Genomic DNA, 10,713 nt, shown 5'->3' on the forward strand with positions numbered 1-10,713 from the left:
GGGCGCGCAAGTCCCGGGGCTTTCCTAGGGTGCGTGTCGGGGGCGTGTCGCAGCAGTGCATCATCAGGGGGTGGGGCCGCGGGCATGGTTCCGGCCCGGGGGTGTTTCGGGGGCGTGGCCAAGGCCTCCAAAACTTCTCTCGGGCCGGGGAATCGCGCGCCGGCAGCTGGCCAGAGTGTGCGAGTTACGCCTGCCTTGGGCAGGCGTAACTTTTCAAACAAAGGTAGGGGGGTTTAGATAGGGCTGGGGGGGTGGGTTAGGGAGGGGAAGGTGTGGGGGGGTGGAGGGAACGGAGGCAGGCTGCACGGCTTGGCGCACGCAGGCTGCCGATTTTGCGCAGCCTTGCATGCGCCAACCCCGGATTTTAAAAGATATGCGCGGCTACACGCGTATCTATTAAAATCCGGCATACTCTTGTTTGCGCCGGTCGCACGAACAAAAGTACGTGCAGGCGTACTTTTTTTAAATCTACCCCATAATGTGATACTGTTGTTAATACATTTTGATGAATGACCCTATAAGATAGCCAACTCTAGTCAATAGTGTGGCTGCAGTGTTAAATATGTGTCCAGAGTTTATCTGGCTAACTTTGCTATCTGTAATGTTTCTGAATATCTATAAGTAAATAAATACTTTTATTTAGCTATCTTTGAGATGAGGAAAGAAAAAATGCAGATCATCAAGGAATCACCAAGCTAAAAAGTGCTGCACTACCCAAGAAATTGGTGTTGCTTATTATCCCCCGGATAAGTCCAGACCCATGGGAAAGAAAAGAGAAGAGAAGTTGCTGCTGGTACAGGAGGTCCTGGACCCCCTGCAGTCGCTCAGTATTCTCTGTCTCCAGCAGCTGCTAGAGGTGCAAAAACCTGCAGTCAGAGTAGGAGAGTAAATTTCTCATCTCCTGGTAGAGTGGAGATGATCAGGGGATCTGTTGCCCTTATTTTCTTGGTGCCCTTTCCTGAAAAAGGGGTTTGAAAGCTGCCTCATCCCTGACCTGCACTTCCCTGAATTCCCTGGATCTGGTGGCTGGAGGCTTCCTGTTTACTAAGGATACTGGCTCTTTAAGAAAAAATATGAAATAAAAGAATACAATTAATTATATGTTAAAAAAAAAAAAGACGTGAGGATGGAAAGCTGGGGGAAGTGACAGGAAATGAGGCTGCACGGTGCCTTCATCCCCAGTGCAGAAAAGTGGAGATCTGCAGTTTGACTGCTGTGGGGAGAAGGCTGAATGCTGTGGCCTCTGGCGAGGGGACGCAGGAAGCTGTGCTTAGCCTGTGGGGACCCTAGGAGTAAGCTGTGCAGTTCGGGGCTGTGCTCAGGCTGTCTGTCCACTGTGGAAGGCAGCTCTGGATCCCTTCTTCCTCCTGTGGACAGGAAGAAATCGGCCACAAGAAGCAATATTCCAGGGCCAGGAGATCCCAGCAGCACGGGAACCTGTGCAGACGCAGGAGGAGATCACGGCAGACGTGACTGTGGACTCTCCTTCTTTGTCCCCTCGAAGTACTTCAGGAGAGCCTTCAGGATGTGACTTGGGAGCCTAATGAATTTGACAGGCTAGGAAGATATTTGGGGGCAACAGAGTTCCCTGAAAAAGGGCCTCACAGGGGGTCGCTCAGGTACTGCCCCAGCCCAAAAGCGGAAGCCAGGAGCAAGAGTCAGATCTGGATTACAATTTGGCTGCTTCTGAAGGGAGCATGAAGGAGGTCGCTCTGAATATGATGCAGGCAATGACCCCTTGGAAAATTCCAGTACAGGAGGAAGATGACCCTGAGATGCCCCTTTGGAGACAGGATTTGACCTCTATGTTTTTTGGCATTAAAGTTCCTGTGTTGAGTCGGAGCATGAAAGGAAGATCCCATTTTGCAAAGGCTTTGAGGTCCTGATAAGGCCTTTCCCTTCCATACAACAGTCTAGGGACTCGTTTTTAAGGAATGGGTTGCCTGCTGAGGTTAGTCTCAAGGAAGGCAGAGACAAGTATGAGCTTTGCCCTCTGCTAGAAGATGCCCTGGAGCTTCTAAAGTTTCCTAAAGTGGGTGCCTTGGTATTAACATTTACCCAGGTGACCACTATCCCTGTGGAGGAATGTGCAGCTCTGAGGGATTCAAAAAATGGAGTTCCACCTGAAAAAGATGTTTGAGGTATCAGCCTTAGGCATACGGGCTGCTAGTTGCAGTAGTTTCATGACCTGAGCCTGTATGTGTTGGATGCAGCGACTGAGGTTGCACTCTTGGAAAAGGAACAGGAATGGCTGGAGGCTGGTTTGCAATAGACCTGCCACCTTAGATATAGGGATACTTTATTCGATGTAAAAAATAAAATCCAATACGCACAACTCTGGCCGAGTTTCATCCTAAATGGGCTGCATCAGGGGCTGAATGACAATACAATAAAAACTAACAGAAAAACCTGATTAAGTAAGTAAACAACATATATAGAAAATAAAATAATTCAGACATTGAGTTAAAAGAAGTGGTATATAAAAAAAAATATGACAAGATAAAAGAAAACACATATGCAGAGACATATTAAGGCAAATAAAACAAATTAAATATTGAATAAAAGGCAATAAAACTGAGACTGTTCTGTCCCCAGCAGTGGGTACATGTTTGTGTCTGTGTATACTGTGCTTAGTGTTGAAACACCCTTTTGTAACCCATGATAAAAACCTCTGAGCCTTGCCTTTAAGGGAGCTTGCCCTTAAGAGAAGTTCCCTTCATCCTTTGCTTTCTCCCACTTGGGAAGGGCCTGTATGCCTTCTCAATCTAACTTGAGTCTTCTTAAGTGCTTTATTGGCTCAAGGGACTGCCCTTCATGTCCCCCCCCCCCCCCCCCCCCCCCCCCCTGTGTCACATGGATCCTAGGCTCGCTACCATTGGATCTCGCCCTCTAGCCCCAGCTTGTGGGGAAGTTTCCTATAATCACTTTCCAAGACTGTTAGCCAGTCTCAGCCATGCTGCCTCAAAGCTAGAAGTGCCTGCAACCTCTGTGATACGATCAGCTTTTTTACATTCCTTCTTATCTCTTTAATTCTAAAGATTAAATCAGCTTCAGAACCCCTTTGTCTTCTTACCCTACATCCCAAGAAACTCCATTCTCCTTTCTCCTGCCTATCTCCAGCTACAAAGGTCTTTGCCTGGGGCTATACGTTTGGAAGCAACAATTGTAAGTAATGGACTATTATCTGTACAATAAATAATTTCAAACTTAAGAGATCTTTGTCTGAAGACTGATTGGGAAGGAAAGATAGCTGTCTGGATGAGGGAAACTTGGACGTTTTCTATTGAGCCAGCACAGAGACCTACAGATATAGTTCAAAGCATTTAACTGGAGATATATCCATAAAAAGAGAAACAATAAGGAGAAGGGGTAAAAAATAATCATAAACAAATACATAGATTTCATAATCGATTATTGAGATATGCAAAGATATGTAAACATTTATGCATGTAAAAAGCACAAATAGTATATAGTAGAAAACAAATTAAAGAGAATAAGAGAAAAAAGAAAAAATATATACATTTTATTAAGTAGAATAACTATATATACCTTGGTGTTGCAGAATAAATAACAATGTTACAACTTCCAAACGGTATGGCTCACACAAAGGAGGGGTAGCTGTAAAAACATGTTGCCAATAGTAATAATAGACAGAAAAATATTTTGGTAAAAAAAAAAATTTGTTAGAGGTGAAAATGAACCTAAAAACTAGCCTAAAATAAAATATCAATTTAAAGGTTCTGTATGCTCCGAAAAAGTGCCTATAAATTAAAACCACTCTGAAAACGTGGTGAGTGGTTTTACAAATGAAAAGCCAAAAAAGGCAATTGGTGACACATACTTAATAAGAACATAAGAACATAAGAAATTGCCATACTGGGTCAGACCAAGGGTCCACCAAGCCCAGCATCCTCTTTCCAACAGAAGCCAATCCAAGTAACAAGTGCTAGGAATTGTGGACCCTTGCCCTGAGGTGGGGTTGACACTACCCTGCAGATCCCCAGCGTCGGGAGGCGAGGCAAACAAGAACTTCACCAGTACCAGCCCTCGTTCCCCGCAGGTTGAGCCTTGGGTGCCTCTCTATAGCTGGTACTGGAGGAAACAGGCAGCTGGAAGCAGGCACCTTTGGCAATTTTGGTTGCTTCATGGTCTTTAAATAATTACCTTTTAAATTAATATAGAAAAAAGTTATTACTTAAAGATTCAGAATTTTTAATATTTTGAGCAGAATCTCCCTAGAAATTCACTGTACGTGTCCCTTCCACTCACTCTCCCTACTCCCCTGGCCACTTTGCCCTCTCGGGCCCCAACTCCTCCACCTGTCAATATCTCTCCCCTCCACCTCTAGGCTCAACCCCTTCCACTCTATTGCCAGTCCCAGAGTTTTGACCCCATTCTCAGTACCTCCCCTCACACAGGCTCCCTCTGTCTGTCCCTCCCTCTCTCACACACATGCTCCCTCTCTCTGGTGCACATGCACACCCTCATACAGGCTCTCTCACTCTCTCGCACACACACATCCCCTCATACAGGGTACTTCTCTCTTGCATACACGCCCACACAAGCTCCCTTTCTCTCTCACACATACATCCTCGCACAGGCTACCTATGTCTCTTCTCACGCACCCCTTCACGCAGGCTCGCTCTCACATATACACAATCCCTTCACACAGGCTAGCACCCTCATATACACACAATCCCTTTTTCATACACACGTGCTCCCAATCTCTCACACACATGCTCCCTCTCTCTAGTGCATATGCACATCCCCTCATATAGGCTCCCTCTCTCTGACAGCCACACCCATCGTCTGTGTCTCTCCTGCTGCTCCTGCTGTTCCCATCCTCTGTATCTCTCCTGCTGTTCCCATCCTTTGTCTCTCATGCTGCTCCTGCCTTCCTTTCTTTTGGATCCCTGCCCTCCTTCTGGTTCTGGTCTCCAACCCCCAGGTTTACAAACCTCACTTCCCTCTTCAGCTCATTGTTTATAGAGCAGTGACTGCACCAACATGGTAAGTGGTTTCTTGCCAAATCCTTGGCTAATCTGCCCAGAAATTCCTCTGCCCATTTCTTTCCTGCTCAGGCTTTGTTTATTCTTACATTCCTGAGTTTTTTGGTTTCCATAGCCTCTTTCCATTGTCTAGACATGTATGGAGGGAAACAAGGACCGAGATTCAGAAACTTTGTGATGTCAGACCTCACCATGTTTGTTTGTTTGTTTGTTTGTTATGGGTATTATTACTTGATTAATTGCAATTAATTACATTGGTAAAACAAAGTGGTGTACAAATAAAATTCAAACACGCGAACAAGGTAAAACTGACAAAAAATAGCATAAAACTTATTGATATAAACTATTTAAAAAGGTAAAATCATAATACAACAAAACAGTTTAAATGAATAAAATAACAAAACATCAAGACCAATATAAATAAATACAAAATAAAATGGATAAAACAGTAAGGTGCAATAAAAGAGAGCAAGGTAAAAAGGAAAATATGTCTCAGCATCTTGTCTCTACTTGGTGTTTCTCATTGCCAGATTTTTAAGTTCCTTCTTTCTCTCAGTTTTGTTATTTGTTTTTGCCCTGGCTTGTTCCTGACTCTGAACTTCTAGCTCAAACAGAATTTGCCCAAACTGGGCTAAAATACCATGGCTTTCATTCACAGCTACACTAGATTTTCCCAGCTTTATTCTGCCCATCACAGCAGCAATCCTCTGACAGAGCCCTCCAGAAACCCACACAGGTGCCCGTGTGTCTGGAGGCAGGCATTGATGGTGTCTGTTGACCGGACCCCTTCCAAGCTGTCTCTGCCACATCTTCAATTGGAATAAGGCTCCGCAATTAAACTTCAGACTCTGGTGCACTTTCACTGGCTATTGGGACAGCTCTGTTTACTGCAAAATGAGCAGAGTTGGGGAAATGTATGCTCTGCCCCTCAGCTTGAGGTGGGAGAGCGACTGATACAGCTCTTCTGATTCCTTTGTGAAAAATAAAAACCAAAAAGGTATGAGAATGGATTTATTTTTTTACAGCAGGGTTAGTGCTCCTGACTTGGTCATGATCCAAACAGATTCATCTCCTCCGGCCACAGTCCAGTGCCAGGAAGTTAACCCCCACCTATTACACCTTGGCCAAAAAGCAAGGAAGTGGCCACCTCAGCTCATGACTCAGATCTCAGTGAAAACAAGACTGAAAGATAATTAGAATACATTTGTACTCTTTAACTTAAGTTTTTTTTTTTGCAAATCTGTAGCATGCAAGTGTCATGAATGCAGGTATTCATCTGCTGAGACCTGGCATCAGTGCATGAGCCTTCCTACATAATACCTGTCTCGTGCACATGATGCACGCATTTCCCCTGAGGGATGCAGGAAAGCAGAGACCTGTTAATTGAGAAACTATTTTTAAGAACAAATTACTATTCCTATGGATAACCATGGATTCATGGGTTTCGTAAAGGAAGTCGTGCCTTCCAGGTTTATTTGAATTCTTAGAAAGCTTGGCCAGTTTGTCCCAGTCGTTCAGTGAGCATTCCCATAAGGCTGAGGCTGTCTCGCAGAGATAAGACATGGAAGCTCAAGACCAGCAGAAAAGTTTTCAAGATTACTTGAGAAGACTACAATCCTTGCAAAAGGAAATGAAGGTTGTGCCGGCTGTGAACACCAGGATTATTTGTGAGTGGGGCTTCTTGAACAAGCAAATGAAAATTATGGAGAATCAGCTCAGACGTCAGAATTTAAGACTGACAAATTTCCCAAAGGTTATAGGTGAACTCCCTCGGCTTACATTGAGGAAGTACTTTATGGAGGTTTTGCAAATTCTTGCAATTAATAAAGTACTTTTTTCTTCCTTAGTAAACTTTCTCACCCTATTGTGGATCCAAAGAACTTGTCTGCATATTTAGAAAACTGCAATCTGGAGATAATGAAAAGGCTAAACCTATTGTTTCTTTTCTTTCAGGACAATTCAGTCGTGCGCTGCCTGCTCCCTGCAAGTTGACTCCAGGACAGCGTTCAGAAGACTTAGGATCCTTAAAATTTGAATATTCTTGTTTTCATGTTTTTTCTGCCTCCTGCTGAGTGCATCGTTTAGCCCCCGTTGGCTGCGCATTTTCAATGGGCGTCTATTACCCCTTATACTGTAAGCGCCTTGAAAATGCACCGCCAAACTCGCAGAAACTGCTCATCACATGCAAATATTAGTTACTCGCCCGGGATACTGAAAGTAAATTCTGCGGCCAAGCCACACGTTTTACTCTCAGAAATTAACGCCTGCCCTTGAGCAGGTGTTAACTTTGAAAGCACTGGGAAAGTGTACGGAAAAGCAGAAAAAAACTGCTTTTCTGTACACCCTCCAACAATATCTTAGCGATATTAAGTTGGAGAGGCCAAAAATAAAAAAAAAACCCTTAAAAAAAAATCTGTCCGCGGGTTCAAAAACTGATGCTCAATTTTGTCGCCATCCGTTTTCCAAATCCGTGGCCGTCAGAAACCAACACCAGTAAAATTAAGTGTCAGTTGTCAGAGCCGCTGACAGCTGCCGCTTCCGCTAATAAGGAGGCCCTAATTTAAATAAAGAATCGCACGCCCAGGAGAGGAGCCTGGCTGGCCCAGACTTTATAATGAATCGGCCTGCATATGGGAAGAGTTAGGCTTTGAGATGAAAAAGCTACTTCTAAAAGTGGAAGGTTAAACTGTAGGTGATTTACTTAGGATCTATCCTGACCTAGCTAAGGAGAAAAGGTTTTCCTCTCTGATATCCCTGTACATGTGTAGTCAAACGGAATTCAAAGAGTTTTATCTTCTTTACCCCTGAAGAGTTGAGGGAGTTTTTTGGATGCTAGGGCTGGGAATATTCCCCCAAATCCTTAAATAATTCACATAATTACCCATGATTTCATTTGGGAGTGGAAAGTGCTTATGTTCTTACCTTTTCTTTATTCTGATGGAAGAGTTTCCTGTTCCCCTTTACTGCTAGTGGAAAGAGCTTTCCTGATTTCTTTTTCGTCTAACACTTTATTGTATAATTTCCTGCTTGTTTGCCTCTCATGTTGTTTCTGTGCAAACTTTGTTCTTTGTATATTATTTGAAAATTCTAAAGGGCAAATAAAAAAAAAAGGAATTCTTAGGAGCTGGTGGATGTGCCCTTGAAAGACTCCTCAGAAAACTAAAAAGTCCTGGGATGGGAGGCGAGGCTTTATTGCAATAGGTATCTGACTGAAAAAATGACTAAAGGTGAATACTGGAAACCCCACTAATTCTCAGTGGAGCACAGGACTTGGTGAGAGAGGTAACGGTGGTGGGGCCGCTTGGCAATAGTGATCATAATATGATCAAATTTGATTTAATGACTGGAAGAGGAACAGTGTGCAAATCCATGGCTCTAGCACTAAATTTTCAAAAGGGAAACTTTGATAAAATGAGAAAAATTGTTAGAAAAAAACCTGAAAGGTGCAGCTGCAAAGATAAAGAGATTGCAACAGGTATGGACAAAGTTAGAAAATGCCATCTTAGATGTGTGGTATAGATGTATTCCACGCATTAAGAAAGGTGGAAAGAAGGCAAAAAAAAGGGAGGTGAACGAGGCTATTTTAGCCAAAAGATCTTCATTCAAAAATTGGAAGAAGGATCCAACAGAAGAAAATAGGATAAAGCATAAGCGTTGGCAAGTTAAATGTAAGACATTGATAAGACAGGCTAAGAGAGAATTTGAAAAGAAGTTGGCTGTAGAGGCAAAAACTCACAGTAAAAACGTTAGATGATCGAGGGGTTAAAAGGGCAATTAGGGAAGATAAAGACATCATGGAAAAACTAAGGAGCAGATTTTAAAACCTACGCGCACACAAATGTACGCCCGATTTTATAACATGCGTGTGCAGCCACACGCATGTTATAAAATCAGGAGCCGGCGCGTGCAAGGGGTGCACACACCGAGCCGTCAGGGAGACCAGCTGGCTTTCCCCGTTCCCCCCCCCACCTAACCCACCTCCCAGCCCTAAAGAACCCCCCCCCCCCCCGGACCTTTGTTGTAGAAGTTACGCCTGCCAGAGGCCTCTGGCCACGCCCCACCCATTTTTTCAAGCCCTGGGACTTACACACATCCCGGGGCTTTATGCGCGCCACGGGGGCCTTTTGAAAATAGGCCCTGCGTGCGTAAATCTTTTAAAATCTGCCCCTAAATGAATTCTTTGCTTCAGTATTTACTGAAGATGATAGTGGGGAGGTAGCCGTTCCAGAGATCATTTTCTAGAGTGAGGTTTCAAAGGAACTGAACCAAATCATGATGACCCTGGAAGATGTAGTAGACCAGATTGACAAACTGAAGAGTAGTAAATCACCTGGACCGGATGGTATACACTCCAGGGTTCTGAAAAAACTAAAAAATAAAATTTCAGATTTGTTACTAAAATATTTTTAACCTATTATTAAAATCATCCATTGTACCTGAAGACTGGAGGATAGCAAATGTAACCCCAATATTTAAAAAGGGCTCCAGGGGCGATCCGGGAAACTAAGACCGGTTAGCCTGACTTCAGTGCCAGGAAAAATCATGAAAACTATTATAAAGAATAAAATCACAGAACATATAGATAGACCTGATTTAATCAGACACAGCCAGCATGAATTTACCCAAGGCAAGTCTTGCCTCACAAATCTGCTACCATTTTTTTGAAGGGGCTTAATAAACATTTGGATAAAGGTGAGCCGGTAGATGAAGTGTATCTGGATTTCCAAAAGGCATTTGACAAAGTCTCCCATTAGCGGTTTCTAAGAAAATTAAAATGTCATGGGATAGGAGGCAATGCACTTATGTGAATTACAAACTGGTTAAAAGAGAAGAAATGGATTAAATGGACAATTTTCTCAGTGGACAGAGGTAAACAGTGGAGTGCCTCAGAGATCTGTACTTGGACTGGTGCTTTTTAATATATTTATAAATGATCTGTAACGATGAGGGAGGTGATCAAAATTGCAGATGACAAAATTATTCAGTGAATTATTCAGTGACTCGGTTATTTACTCTTTCGGATAATAGAAAGACTAGGGGGCACTCCATGAAGTTAGCATGGGGCACATTTAAAACTAATCGGAGAAAGCTTTTTTTTACTCAACGCACAATTAAGCTCTGGAATTTGTTGCCAGAGGATGTGGTTAGTGCAGTTAGTGTAGCTGTGTTTAAAAAAGGATTGGATAAGTTCTTGGAGGAGAAGTCCATTACCTGCTATTAAGTTCACTTAGAGAATAGCCACTGCCATTAGCAATGGTTACATGAAATAGACTTAGTTTTTGGGTACTTGCCAGGTTCTTGTGGCCTGGATTGGCCACTGTTGGAAACAGGATGCTGGGCTTGATGGACCCTTGGTCTGACCCAGTATGGCATTTTCTTATGTTCTTATGAGTTAAATCACAAGCAGATTGTGATAAATTGTAGGAAGACCTTGTGAGACTGGAAAATTGGGCATCCAAATGGCAGATGAAATTTAATGTGGATAAGTGCAAGGTGATGCATATAGGGAAAAACAATCCTTGCTGTAGTTACACAATGTTGGGTTCCATATTAGGTGCTACAACCCAAGAAAGAGATCTAGGTGTCATAGTGGATAACACATTGAAATCGTCGGCTCAGTGTGCTGTGGCAGTCAAAAAAGCAAACAGAATGTTGGGAATTATTAGAAAGGGAAAGGTGAATAAAACGGAAAATGTCATAATGC

This window comes from Rhinatrema bivittatum, chromosome 12, assembly GCF_901001135.1.
Source record: "Rhinatrema bivittatum chromosome 12, aRhiBiv1.1, whole genome shotgun sequence".
Classification (NCBI taxonomy): domain Eukaryota; kingdom Metazoa; phylum Chordata; class Amphibia; order Gymnophiona; family Rhinatrematidae; genus Rhinatrema; species Rhinatrema bivittatum.